This window comes from Vulpes lagopus, chromosome 19 (genome assembly GCF_018345385.1).
Source record: "Vulpes lagopus strain Blue_001 chromosome 19, ASM1834538v1, whole genome shotgun sequence".
Taxonomy (NCBI): Eukaryota; Metazoa; Chordata; class Mammalia; order Carnivora; family Canidae; genus Vulpes; species Vulpes lagopus.
In genome coordinates this window covers 5,726,276-5,732,231 of record NC_054842.1, presented here as the reverse complement: position 1 = coordinate 5,732,231, position 5,956 = coordinate 5,726,276, and the positions used below count along the sequence as shown (strand labels likewise).

The window sequence follows — 5,956 nt, the reverse complement described above, 5'->3', positions numbered from 1 at the left end:
GACAGGGTGACAGAACATGAGAGATTCCTAACTTTGGGAAATAAACAAGGGGTAGTGGAAAGGGAGGTGGGCGGGGGGGGGATGGTGTGGCTGGGTAACAGGCACTGAGGGGGGCACTTAATGGGATGAGGACTACATGTTATACTATATGTTGGCAAATTGAACTCCAATAAAAAAAATATACAAAAAAATGCAGAAGGAATTCATGCAAAAAACATTGAACTTATTGTCAAAAAATAAAAGTAAATAAAAATTTAAAAAAATAAAAATAAAAGATAAAAAACAGTTGGAATGTGACATGTGACTAGTGCAATTCAGAAATTGAATCTTAAAAAGTTAAAATTAATAAAACCACATTCGGCTAGTCACTACCATATTGGGCAGTGCAGGTCTACACTTTCCTATTTGTTATTTTGCTTATTGTGTTATTTATTCCTTGTTGCTTTTCTAGGATTATTTTTAAACTTTTTTTCTCTCTCTCTATGCCCTATTTATATAGCACTTAAGATACCTGCTCTTTGAAGGTTTTAATAATTCAACTGAGAAAACACCTTGACCCTACATTATTTTTAACTTCCTTAGTATATTCTGTAATTATAGATCTAATTATATTTTCTTTTTCTTCTTGAGTAATTTTTGTCAAGATGTTTTATGAGAAGCCTTCTATTTTGTATAGACCTTCAAATGTATTTGCATGACTTGGAGAATACTTCTCACTACTTATTTCCAAATCCATATGTTTGTAATTATTTCTGAATTCTCAGTTCTCAGTCTATAAACTTTTATCTTTTTATTTATCTAGTGACTCGTTTTGTTCTTTGTTTTCCTAATAATTCACTAAGCTTTTAAATCATGTGTGCTTGTTATTATCTTGTAAGTATCTTGTTTATAAGCATATAAGTGTTTGCTTTATATTTGCAAATGCCTTCCTCTTAAATTTTTCTTTTTCTTTTTTTTTTCCAATTTAAACAAATTGAATTTCACTATTTTACACATTTCTATTCTTTCTTCTTCAGTTATCTGAATGTTTGAGGCAAAAGTTTCCCTTTTACACTGGGGTTACTTACACTCTGTGGGTTTGTGTATATTTCACTTATATTAAAAAATAAACTATAAGAAGGAGAGAAATGAAAAGATTGATCATGGAGGAATTTTAAGGCAGTGAAAGTCTCTGTATAGGATTACAGTGATGAATATTTATCATTCTACATTTGTCCAATCCTATAGGCTATACAAACACTAAGAGCAAACCCTAAGGTAGGCTATGGATTTTGGATGATTATGTTGTGTCAGTGTAGGTTCATCCCCAGTAAAAATGTAGCATTTTAGTGAGTGATGTGGATAATAGGGGAGATTATGCATATGTGAGGGAAGAGGTGAATGAGAATTCCTGCACCTTTTTCTCATTTTTATTGTAAACCTAAAATTGCTCTAATAAGTAAAGTCTTTAAAGATGTAATAAATAAATGATAAAAACGGTTCTTGTTTAACTCAAGAATTATTTGAGAGAGATAGTTTTAAATTGCATAGAATTTAGTTAATTTTTACTACTTTTTCCCACTAGTATTCAAAAGATTGTAATATATGCTTACAGATTTTGGAATTTGTTGTGATTTTTTTGTGGCTTAAGGTGTAGCCATTTTAAATTATTTTAAGAATGCTTTAAAAGAGTATGTTTTATTGAACGAATTATTAATCAAAGACTCTATAGGCTTATTTATTTTATTTTTTTTCATCTACTATTGGCTGAAAGAATTATTGAGCTTTTAGTTCTACTTTAATTTCATCCAGTTTCGAATCTATATTTTTGATGCCAAGTTGTTTGGTTTATAAAAAGATTCATAACTGTTACATATTTCTGTAGATTGCATGTATTATAATTATAAGGCACACAGCACATTTGTCTTGTACAATGCATTTAGCCTTTAATTAACTCTCATGTGATGTTAATGTCAGGACCCTGCTTAATATTTGTTTGCATCTGCCTGTGTGTCTTTGCCAATACTTATTATTTTCAATAATAATGTGTCACTTTCTTTTACATATGTCTCTTTTATACAAGAATAACGTTCCATAACATTGTTTTTCCCATTTACTCAGCCAAATTTTCCAGTTTACTTTTATCATTGTTAGAATTAACTTTATTTCCTTTGTATCTATTTTTTGTTATATGTGTTATATTTGCTATATTGCTTTTGCTTTCCTCTTTATTTTATCTTTAGTCACTTGAAATGTATAGAGCCTAAATTTTAATTTATTACTGCTTGCCTTTATATTTTCTAATGAGAGACTAACATCTCAATTTCTTAATTGATCAATGTTTGGTATAATAATTTCCTACTATAAAAGGTAATTAAATTAGTATAATTAAATTTGTTTGACATCCTTTTTTTCTTCTATTTCTATCTTTTTCTTTTCTTTTTAGAGAGAGAAAGAGAGAGGGAGAGAGGGGCAGAGGGAGAGGGAAAAAGAGAATCTCAAGCAGGCTCCACACCCAGCCCAGAGCCCCACAAGGCCTTGATCTAACAACTTTGAGATCACAAAGTGAGCTGAAATCAAGAGTCAGACATTTAAACAACTTTGCCACCCAGGCATGTTGCCTCCTATTTACATTGCCAGTACTCTATTTTTTCTTACACACACACATTTAAAAAAAAATTTATTATGTTACAAAGCTTTTCTTTAAATGTTTATGATTCTTAAAATTGTATTTCTTCATAATCAACACAATGTCTTCAATTAAAAACATTAGATCATAAACTTATCATTCTACGTTCAGGTATCTACACATTCAGGACATACTAATTGTGTAGCCTCTCTCTGTCAGACCCTACTGCTGGTGTGGGGGCACAATAGTGAGCAGTAAGGCAGAGAAGACTGCAGTCATGGAACTTACATTTGGGTAGATGAGAAACTAGCAATGACAACATAAATAATAAATAAATAAATAAATAAATAAATAAATAAATAAATAAATAATAAAACCAATACATTCTACAAAAAAGTAACACATAAAAAAATACTAGTCAGTCATGTTTCCTTCTAGATGAATGTTAAGGGAGGCTGTTTTGAATTAGAATGCTAAGACTCAATTGATGAGAGAAAGGAGCATTTTAGTCAGCCATACAAAATATGAGGAATGGGCATTTTAAAGGGAAAACTAGTGTGGTATTTTATTGGTTCTATCAATACCTTGATTAGGAATTATCCTTTTGTCTATTTTTCCACTTCTCTCACTTATGTTGCATATATTTTTAATGTTTTTACATGTATATACTTTTGGATATATATATATCTCGACAAATTGATTTTCTTAGTGTTATAAAATTCCCCTTTTTTTCTCTGGTAATACTAAGTGTCTAGTATTTTATCTTGTTTAACATTAAGAATAACAAATGATTTTTCATGCTTTTAAATATACATTTTTTTCCATCTTTTTACTTTTCAACTATGTGAGCCATTAAGGTATATATCCTTATATAGTTTGTTATAAACAAACTACACTGACTTTTTTTTCTTTTTAATCAGTGTAACAATCTTTGCATTTATTTGGAGTATTTAGCCCATTTACGTTTAATGTATGATTTTTTTTTGTGATTTAATATATCATCTTGAATTTTTTTCCCCACTGTATCATTCTGTTTCCTGTTCCCTTTTCATTATTTTATTCCTACTTCTGGCTTATATATGTTACTTTCAATATTTTATTTTAACACTTCCATGGAATTTTTTTAGTTGTTGTTGACCTCTGTGTATGTGTGTGAGTGTGTGTGTGTGTGTGTCCTAACTTATCTCTGCTTAGAATTAATATTCTACCACTCTGTGTAAAGTGTAAGAAACATTCAGTGGTATAATTCTACTCTTCTACCACAATTTTTGTGGTAATGTTGCGATGAGCTTTTAATTTATATGTTATATACAACAATTTACAAAGTTATTAATTTTTTTAAAATTTCAATTGTCTATAAAGAAATCAAAAGAAAGAACAAGGTATAATATCTTATATTTGCTTTCATATTTGTCATGTTCTTTGTTTCTCTTTTTTTTTTCTGTAGACTCAAGTTTCCTTATGGTGTATTTCCTCTCTCAGAAAAACTTTCTTTAGCATTACTTATAGAGCACATCAGCAGTCAATAAATTCTCTCAGCATTTGATTATCTTAAAATGGCTCTGTTTAATCTTATTTTTTAAATGATATCTTCACTTATAGATAAACTTCTAAACTTCTGGGTATATAAACTTCTGGGTAGCTTTTTGCTTAATTTTAGTTTTACCTCTAATCCTATTATGTCTTTGTCTCTACTGTTTCTGACAAAAGGTAAACCATTAATCTTATTTTTGTTCCTTTCTATGAAATGTGTTATTTTTCTTGGTTTGTTTTTAAGATTTCTTCTTTGAGTTTGGTTTTTGGCACTTTTATGTCTATATATAGTTTTAGTTGCCTCTGTGAGTTTATATTTTTAATCAAATTTGGAAAATTCTCAAATTTAATAATTTTTTTTTTAATTTTTTCTGTTTTGATAACTCCCTTCTCTTTCTGGGACTCTGAAATTTTAATATTAAATCCCTTCACATTGGGCAGCTCAGGTGGCTCAGTGGTTTAGTGCTGCCTTCAGCCCAGGGCCTGATCCAGGAGACCCAGGATCGAGTCCCACATCAGGCTCCATGCATGGAGCCTGCTTCTCCCTCTGCCTGTGTCTCTGCCTCTCTCTCTCTCTCTCTCATAAATAAAAAAACAAAATAAAATCTTTAAAAAAATTCCTTCATGTTGCATACTGATCATTAATAACCTACCTGCTTTGCTTTCAGAAGTTTCTGTGTTCTTTAGGTTATTCTCTAATTTGTTGGCTCTTCTTTTCTGCCCTCTACCACTTCCTTTTAAACAAATTGGATGAATTATACATTTCAATTACTGTATTGTTATTTTTGGAATTGCCATTCTACCTTCTTAAAATTTCTAAGTTTTCCTTTCTAATCGCCCATTATGCCTTATTTCCCTTTAAAATGCCAAACATACTTTTATTAGCTGCATTAAAGTTGTTAATCTAGCTTTGCACAGTGGTAGTATTGTAGTCAATTAGGTTTATCCGAGGCACCATTATTGCTAGTTGTAAAGTTTCTAATCTATTTCCAACATTTATATTGTATCAGAATCTATTGACTTTTTAAAAACTAATTATTGGCTATGTTTTCTGCTACTTATATAATTAGTATTTTTTAATTTATTCTGAAAATCATGAATGATACATTGTACAGAGTTTGGAATACCTACCTTCCTCCACAGGGTAATTTTTGTTTTTATAAACAGATAAATTATTGGCAGGTTGTTTCACTCCTGTCAGGTTTGTTTTTATTCTTATTAGGGTTCATCCATTTAATAAAATTATTCTTGGAACCAGCATTATGCAACCTTGGGTGTTCTCTCTGTTCAGTTATCAGCCCACAGAAGACCTACTCCATTAGGTCTGTTACAGGCAGAAGATCAGCTTGTTTATTTTTCTTCTTAACTGTCATGGTTCTGAATGCCAGACACAGTTGCCTCGAATGTTTTATCTATTTTTAGAATTTTTACAGCTAGGTTGTAAGTCTGATATTACTTACTCCTTCATGCTTTTTAAATATCTATTTCTTTCTAATTCTTTATATCTTTAACTTTGCATGCATCACATTTATTCTTAAATGTCTTCCATACTAGCCTTATCAAATACAGTTCATCTAAATCACTATATTCTAATCCTGTTTGTGTCTTGTTAACCATAGTATCCTGAGCTCTAGACAATCCCTTGTATATCATAAACATTCAATATACACTTATAAAATTAATTATTATTGTTTCAATATAGAGAACTTAAGGTATACAGTAAAATACAACAATAATTAAACAATCACACAGATAATACCAGCACAAATGCTGTTTAAGTATTCTAAAAGACAGATGTATGATCTCTGAATACAT

At 30.1% G+C, this 5,956-nt stretch overlaps 1 non-coding gene across 1 annotated transcript; it reads left to right on the top strand.

Moving 5' to 3' along the window:
* The first annotated feature begins 5,047 nt into the window (after positions 1-5,047).
* Positions 5,048-5,183, top strand: LOC121479165. Its single transcript, XR_005984672.1, has one exon. It is a non-coding gene; the product is annotated as a U4 spliceosomal RNA (small nuclear RNA).
* Positions 5,184-5,956: the final 773 nt, after the last annotated feature.